Below are 6000 nucleotides of genomic sequence, written 5' to 3'. Positions count from 1 at the left end.
CTTTCATTTCTCTCCCTCACATTTTATGTTTTTATATTGTGTATTCATTAGCAAATTATAGGTATTTTTCATCCTATTGTCTTGACTTTTATACTTGAGTTACGTGATCAATACACTATTACAGTATGAGAATATTGTGAATTTGATTTTGTACTTATCTTTTCCATTATGTTTTATATTTTCATAAATTTTCATATTACTAATTAGTGTCCTTTCATTTCAGTTTGAAGAACTCCTTTCAACATTTCTTGTAAGGCAGGTGTTCTGGTGATGAACTCTTTTAGTTTGTATTTTTTGAGAAAGTCTTTATTTCTCCTTCCTTTTTGAAGGATGACTTTTCCAAATAAAATATTCCAGGTTGGCAGTTTTTCCCCCCTGCATTTTGAATAGATCATCCCATTCTCTCCTAGCTTGCTAAATATCTGCTGAGAAAACTGCTGATGGCATTATGAGGGATTCCTTTGCATGTGAGGGTTTTTTCTCTCTCTTTTTTTTTATAATTATCTTTAAAAATTTTAGACAGTTTTATTGTGGTGTGTCTTGGTGAAAATATTTGGATTTGAAATTTTGGTGGAACCTTTGAGCTTTATGAACCTTATGTCCAGCTCTATCCTTAGATTTGGAAAGTTTCTGACCATTCTTACATTAAGTAAACAGTGTGCACTCTTCTTCCTTTCTTATACTTCTGTCAGCCCAGTTAGGGATTCTGAGACTTTCTCAGACCTTTCCTATGGATGTGCTTGCTTCACATTCCTTGTTCCTTCTTTGTGGTAAACCTTAAGATTATATGATTCTCTTGATGCTAGAGGCTATATACTGATAGCCCCTATTTGCTTTCCCTAGGTCAGTGCTGAATGCTCAAGTTTGTGTGATTTTTTATAGTTCCACATAGTTGGGCCTGTTTTCTTTGTGCTCACTAGCTAACTGGAAAAGTTTGCTTTGGCCACTTTTGGGAGTATGCACAGGGAGATGTTCATGAGGAGGGGATGTGTGTGTGTGTGTGTGTGAGGCAGACAGAGTGTTGTGGGTGCCTGTGGGCCAGTTAGGAGGATCTGCCAGGGAGGCATCCCCAGTGGCTTGTGGACGGGTTATAGTTGGAGTTTGTGACAGAGTTGGTAGGATCTGTGTCCTTTAATGCCCTCGCATAGCCCTAGATGCAGTTGTCCAAGCTGCCTCCTCATTGTTCTACTCAGTATTCAGGATAGAGAAAGAAGTGGGTCTCTTTTGCACATATAGAGAAGCTGAGCACTCATCTATTCAACTTTCTCCTATGCAGAAACCATGAACCAAAATGGTCTTTCTTGGCAGTGAGCTCTGCTGCCTTGGGGGAAGTGTGATGTGGGTAAGGTGAAGCTATTTCTCTTACCCTCTTCAGTGTGTATAATCTCAGAGATTTGTCCTAAACCCAGAAACCCAGGTATCCTCTCCAAAAGGCAGCCAGCTTTTCACATATAACAGAAGAGCAGTAATAAAGCCTCTGCAAATTTTTATATCCTTTTGCCTAAAGATGATAGTTTCCTAATGTAAGTTTTAAAATCTCCAATAGATAGGCCACAAAGAGGGCCATAGGCCTATAAAAGTGCAGAAGTAGTTTATGGTGACTGAGAGTTGGAACACATCATTCTCTGGAAGCTTCATGTGACATGGTTACCTGGTAGGTAAATTAGAAGAGGCTTAATCCTCTATCTGGCCCTCTAAAATTTTCTCATCAAAAGCAATTAAAATGTAATGTAATTTCATGACCTCCATTTGTGATGCCTACTCTTAGAAAAATTGAACTTCCTCTCTCCCTTCCCTTCCCACTCCTTCTTTTTCTTTCTTTTAAACCCAAGTTTCATAGTATTAAGTTTATACAGATTCATACCATGAGCTGTATCTTAACTATCTTAAAAATATTAGAGTCTCAATTTTCTTACTTTACATATACTTTCATGTTTCATCTAGTTATTTAAATTTCCAGTTGTGCATATACTCTCAAATACTCCTTTTTGAACACTAAAGGAAATTCAAGTATTTCTCTTTTGGTATGTAGAAATCAATCTGAATTAAAATTATGAGTACACAATTTAAGATAGAACTTTAAGAAAACTAAAATTGGAAAACAAAACTATAGAGTCTGTAAGTTGTTTAGTAAATAAGTACACACACATTTGTAATTATTATTGGAATTATATATCAAAACCTAAATTTAGGATGTCACAAATATGCATAGTAGTCTAGGAGAGGACTTCTTTCCTCAGTGCAGAAAACACCAGCTTTATCCAGTGCTAGGAATGGATAAAATTATTCTTAAAAAAATTGTCTATCAGAACATTTTTGGCAACATCTGAAAGTCATTTAAAAAAATGCTTGCAGTGTAACATCATTTGAGTTGAGAATTGATGGTGCATTAACAATAAACATAATAGTAATGGTAGTAAACAATGTTTATCTAATTCTAATAAAACCTTAAACCTTAAAATAAAAACCAATGTTTATCTAATCCTAATAAAAACCTTAAAAACCTTAATAATTAAATTATTAACTTAAGTATAGAAATACATCAAAGCATAGAGTGATTTTCCATCAAATGGAAAATCTTCCATTAAGATTTTCATCCAGAATCGCACAGCTAGAAAATTTAGGAGCTGAAATCAAATCCTGATCATATTTTGATTTGATAAGGAAAATGCTGTAGTTTTACCTATTTCTTACCTGCTCATTTGGTTGAATTTATCTACCAGTTACTCTTAATTCCTTAAGGCTACATGAAGTCAATTACTTAAAAGACTTTTATGAATAGAGTATGTCAACTAATCCTCTAAATATCAACTCCCATAAAACTTTGAGGAGGCACGGAGGTGAACCTGGTACAATTTCTCCAATTGAAAATTTGATCAGTTCCACCCTTCACAGATGGAGACTTGTGACATATCCAATAACACAGAAGAGTGCTAGAAACCATGCATGAAAAAAAAGGAGAGAGAGAGAGAGAGAGAGATACAGACTACTCTTTACAATGGGTTTTACAGATCTTTGTTACTTTAAGACTGAGCCTTGAGTCTTGAGTGGTGTCACCTGAGCTGGGAGCAGTCTCTGATCTTTTGACAAAATTCCAGAAGACTTTGTTCCATAATTTGACCACTAGAGAAGACCTGTGACATTTTTTTGTCTTAGACTCTATATACATTAACAAAGAATGATAAGACTCAACTCTTTCTCTTAAGTATGTGGTGGTTGTAGTAATGTACATCAACTTTTCAGCAAGATAAGAAAATGTAATAAAATCACTTATCAGTTTAAATCTGTTCCTGTTGCTGGAAACATCCAGTTTTTCCTACTTCAAATCTATATGCCTCCTACATTCATGAAAAACTTTATAAATATGCCAAGTAAGGTGAAACTAGAGTCAATACCCTCCATATGAGTACCTACTGCCACTCTTAACAAGAGTGGCAGAGCAAGGTTTTTCAGTGTTATCCTGAGAACACTGGCACAAACTTAAACAAGACTCATTTACAAAATACAAGCTAACTCTGGTTTCGATTGGCATTCTTCTTCCTTAAATTATTACTATGATGCAACTAATACTTATTAAAAATTCAACATCACATAGCCTAAAACACTTCATAATTATATTTTTTTCAAAAGGAATACCACTTTTCGAGAAATAATCGTAGAACGTCTCATACATGTGAAAACATGTCAAATTACATATAAAAACAAAAAAAATGTTTTTTATTTGTTGATTTTTTTAAAATTGGAGATGTACCAAGAAAGGGGAAAATGGGCATAAAGGAGGACATTTAGGGTACTTACTTGTTCTAAATGAGCAGTGAAGACCTATAAGATAAGGACAAGTTGATTAGTTAGTTATTTTGAGAAACTAAAAATCTCGTGTCAATAAAATATTTAAACCATTTTTAAAAAGATTTTAATTTATTTATTTGGCAGAGAGAGTCAAATAAAGAAAGCAGGGGGAGTGGCAGACAAAGCAAAAGGGAGAAGCAGGCTCCCTGCTCAGCAGGGAGCCCAATGCTCCATCCCAGGACCCTGGGATCATGACCTGAGCCAAAGGCAGACGCTTAACTAACTGAGCCACCCAGGCGCCCCAATTTTGATTCATATTAAATGTTAAATATATGTAGTAAAATGGAAGATAATCAATGAAAGAACACCTTTGTTTCAGGTGCCTTGAAATAATATATTTAAAACACATTCTAATAATGGCAACTTAACATGGTAGAAGTGTTAAATAAATGTTGGACATTCCAAATATGCATACTTGCACAATCCCTTAATAAGTCTGACCTTTGGGGCTTGAACTTATGACCCTGAGATCAAGACCTGAGTTGACTGAGACACCTGGGTGCCCCATTTCTCACTTTTAATCATGAGAAAATGCTGATGTTTATAATAAATTGTTGAGATACCTATATTTTATTTACGGATTATTTGCTTCTGAAAAGTAATGCATAGATGTGACAACCCTATTGGTAAGTCAGTACAAATAGAGACCTTTGGACCTAATCAGGCCAGCCTGCAGGTGAGGATTTGGCCAGCAAAGTGGTTTACTTGTTTGTTTTTAATTTGAGAAATACTGGACTGAACTGCACTACCAATTCCCGACTCCCCTACATTACCTTACTCCCTGATGTCTTATACTTGCAGCCCCATGAATTTATCTTACTTGCCCAGAACTAGCAGGCAATTAAATAACAAGAGGTTCAGTTGACTAGTTAATATGAGTCCTAAAACAAAGCTCTCAAAGTCATAAGCTCATGGACGCCTGGGTGCCTCAGTTGGTTGAGCATCTGCCTTCGGCTGGGGTCTTGATCCTGGGGTCCTGCGATGTAGCCCCGTATCGGATTTCCTGCCCAAGAGGAGAGCCTGCTTCTTCCCTTCCCTCTGCCCCTAACTCCTGCTCATTCTCTCTCTCTCAAAAAAATAAATAAAATCTTAAAAAAAAGAAAAAAGAAAAAATCACAAGCTCAGTTGATGGAGTGTTTACTCTTTATTCCTCATCTGGCATGAAGGCTTCTTTGTCCACATGAAGAGTTCCTCTGTGGCAATTTCATTCTATTCGCCCTAGATGCCTGAGTGTGGTCTGGCATGCATAACAATGAACAAGAAAACAAATGGGAATCAGCAGAAGCTGTTTGAACAATCAGGTCCCCAGGGTATATATTTTCTATTTTGAGTTACAGATTGAAAAATGAGTCAATGAACATAGCTGATGCAAATCACATTTTTGTTCTTTTGTTTTTGGTGATGGATGAGTCAGTATTTATTAACTAATATTTGTCTTCATCTTTAGTTTCTTTTTTTCTGTTTTACTGAGACATAGTTGATAACATTGTGAAGTTAAACATGTGCAATGTGATCACTATATGTGTGTGTGTGTGTGATTACAACAATATGGTTAGTCAACACATCCATCATCTCACATTTACCATTTTGTCTGTGTGCATGTGTGTGATAACATTTAAGGTCTACTCTCAGCAAATTTCAAGTATACAGTGCAGAATTGTTAATTAGAGTCACCGTGATGTACACTGGATCTTCCCCCCATTCTTTTTCAAAGTATTTATACTAATTGAGGCTCCCTGTTCTCCACCCACCAAATCCACAGGTGGCTGAAACTCCTGGTAATTACGGAAAGACAAGGGCAACGATCTAAATCGAGTCACACAGCCTGCTGTGATTGCTCTTATCACAGTCATCAGGAAATGCACATTTTTTTTTTCCTGGCCGGGTTTCCCCTTTTGGTAGAACAGACTAGACCGTATGTCCTCATTTATTGGAACAGGCCCAGTCATGCCCTACACAATTTGTTAACCACACTGATTCTGACCTGAGGCAGCAGGGGAAACAAGAGGCTTGAGAAACCCATGAGCCTGCAAGTCAAGCCACTTTGCATACTTCAAATACTTTCTTTGTCTCTCCCTTAATTTCTGAAACAATTTCCTTCTAAGACGTTCCCCTAGGAGGACACCAATAAGTCCACATGTGGTCTTAGTG

Source organism: Mustela nigripes, chromosome 2 (genome assembly GCF_022355385.1).
Source record: "Mustela nigripes isolate SB6536 chromosome 2, MUSNIG.SB6536, whole genome shotgun sequence".
NCBI lineage: Eukaryota > Metazoa > Chordata > Mammalia > Carnivora > Mustelidae > Mustela > Mustela nigripes.
Note: the sequence above shows the minus strand (reverse complement) of the source record.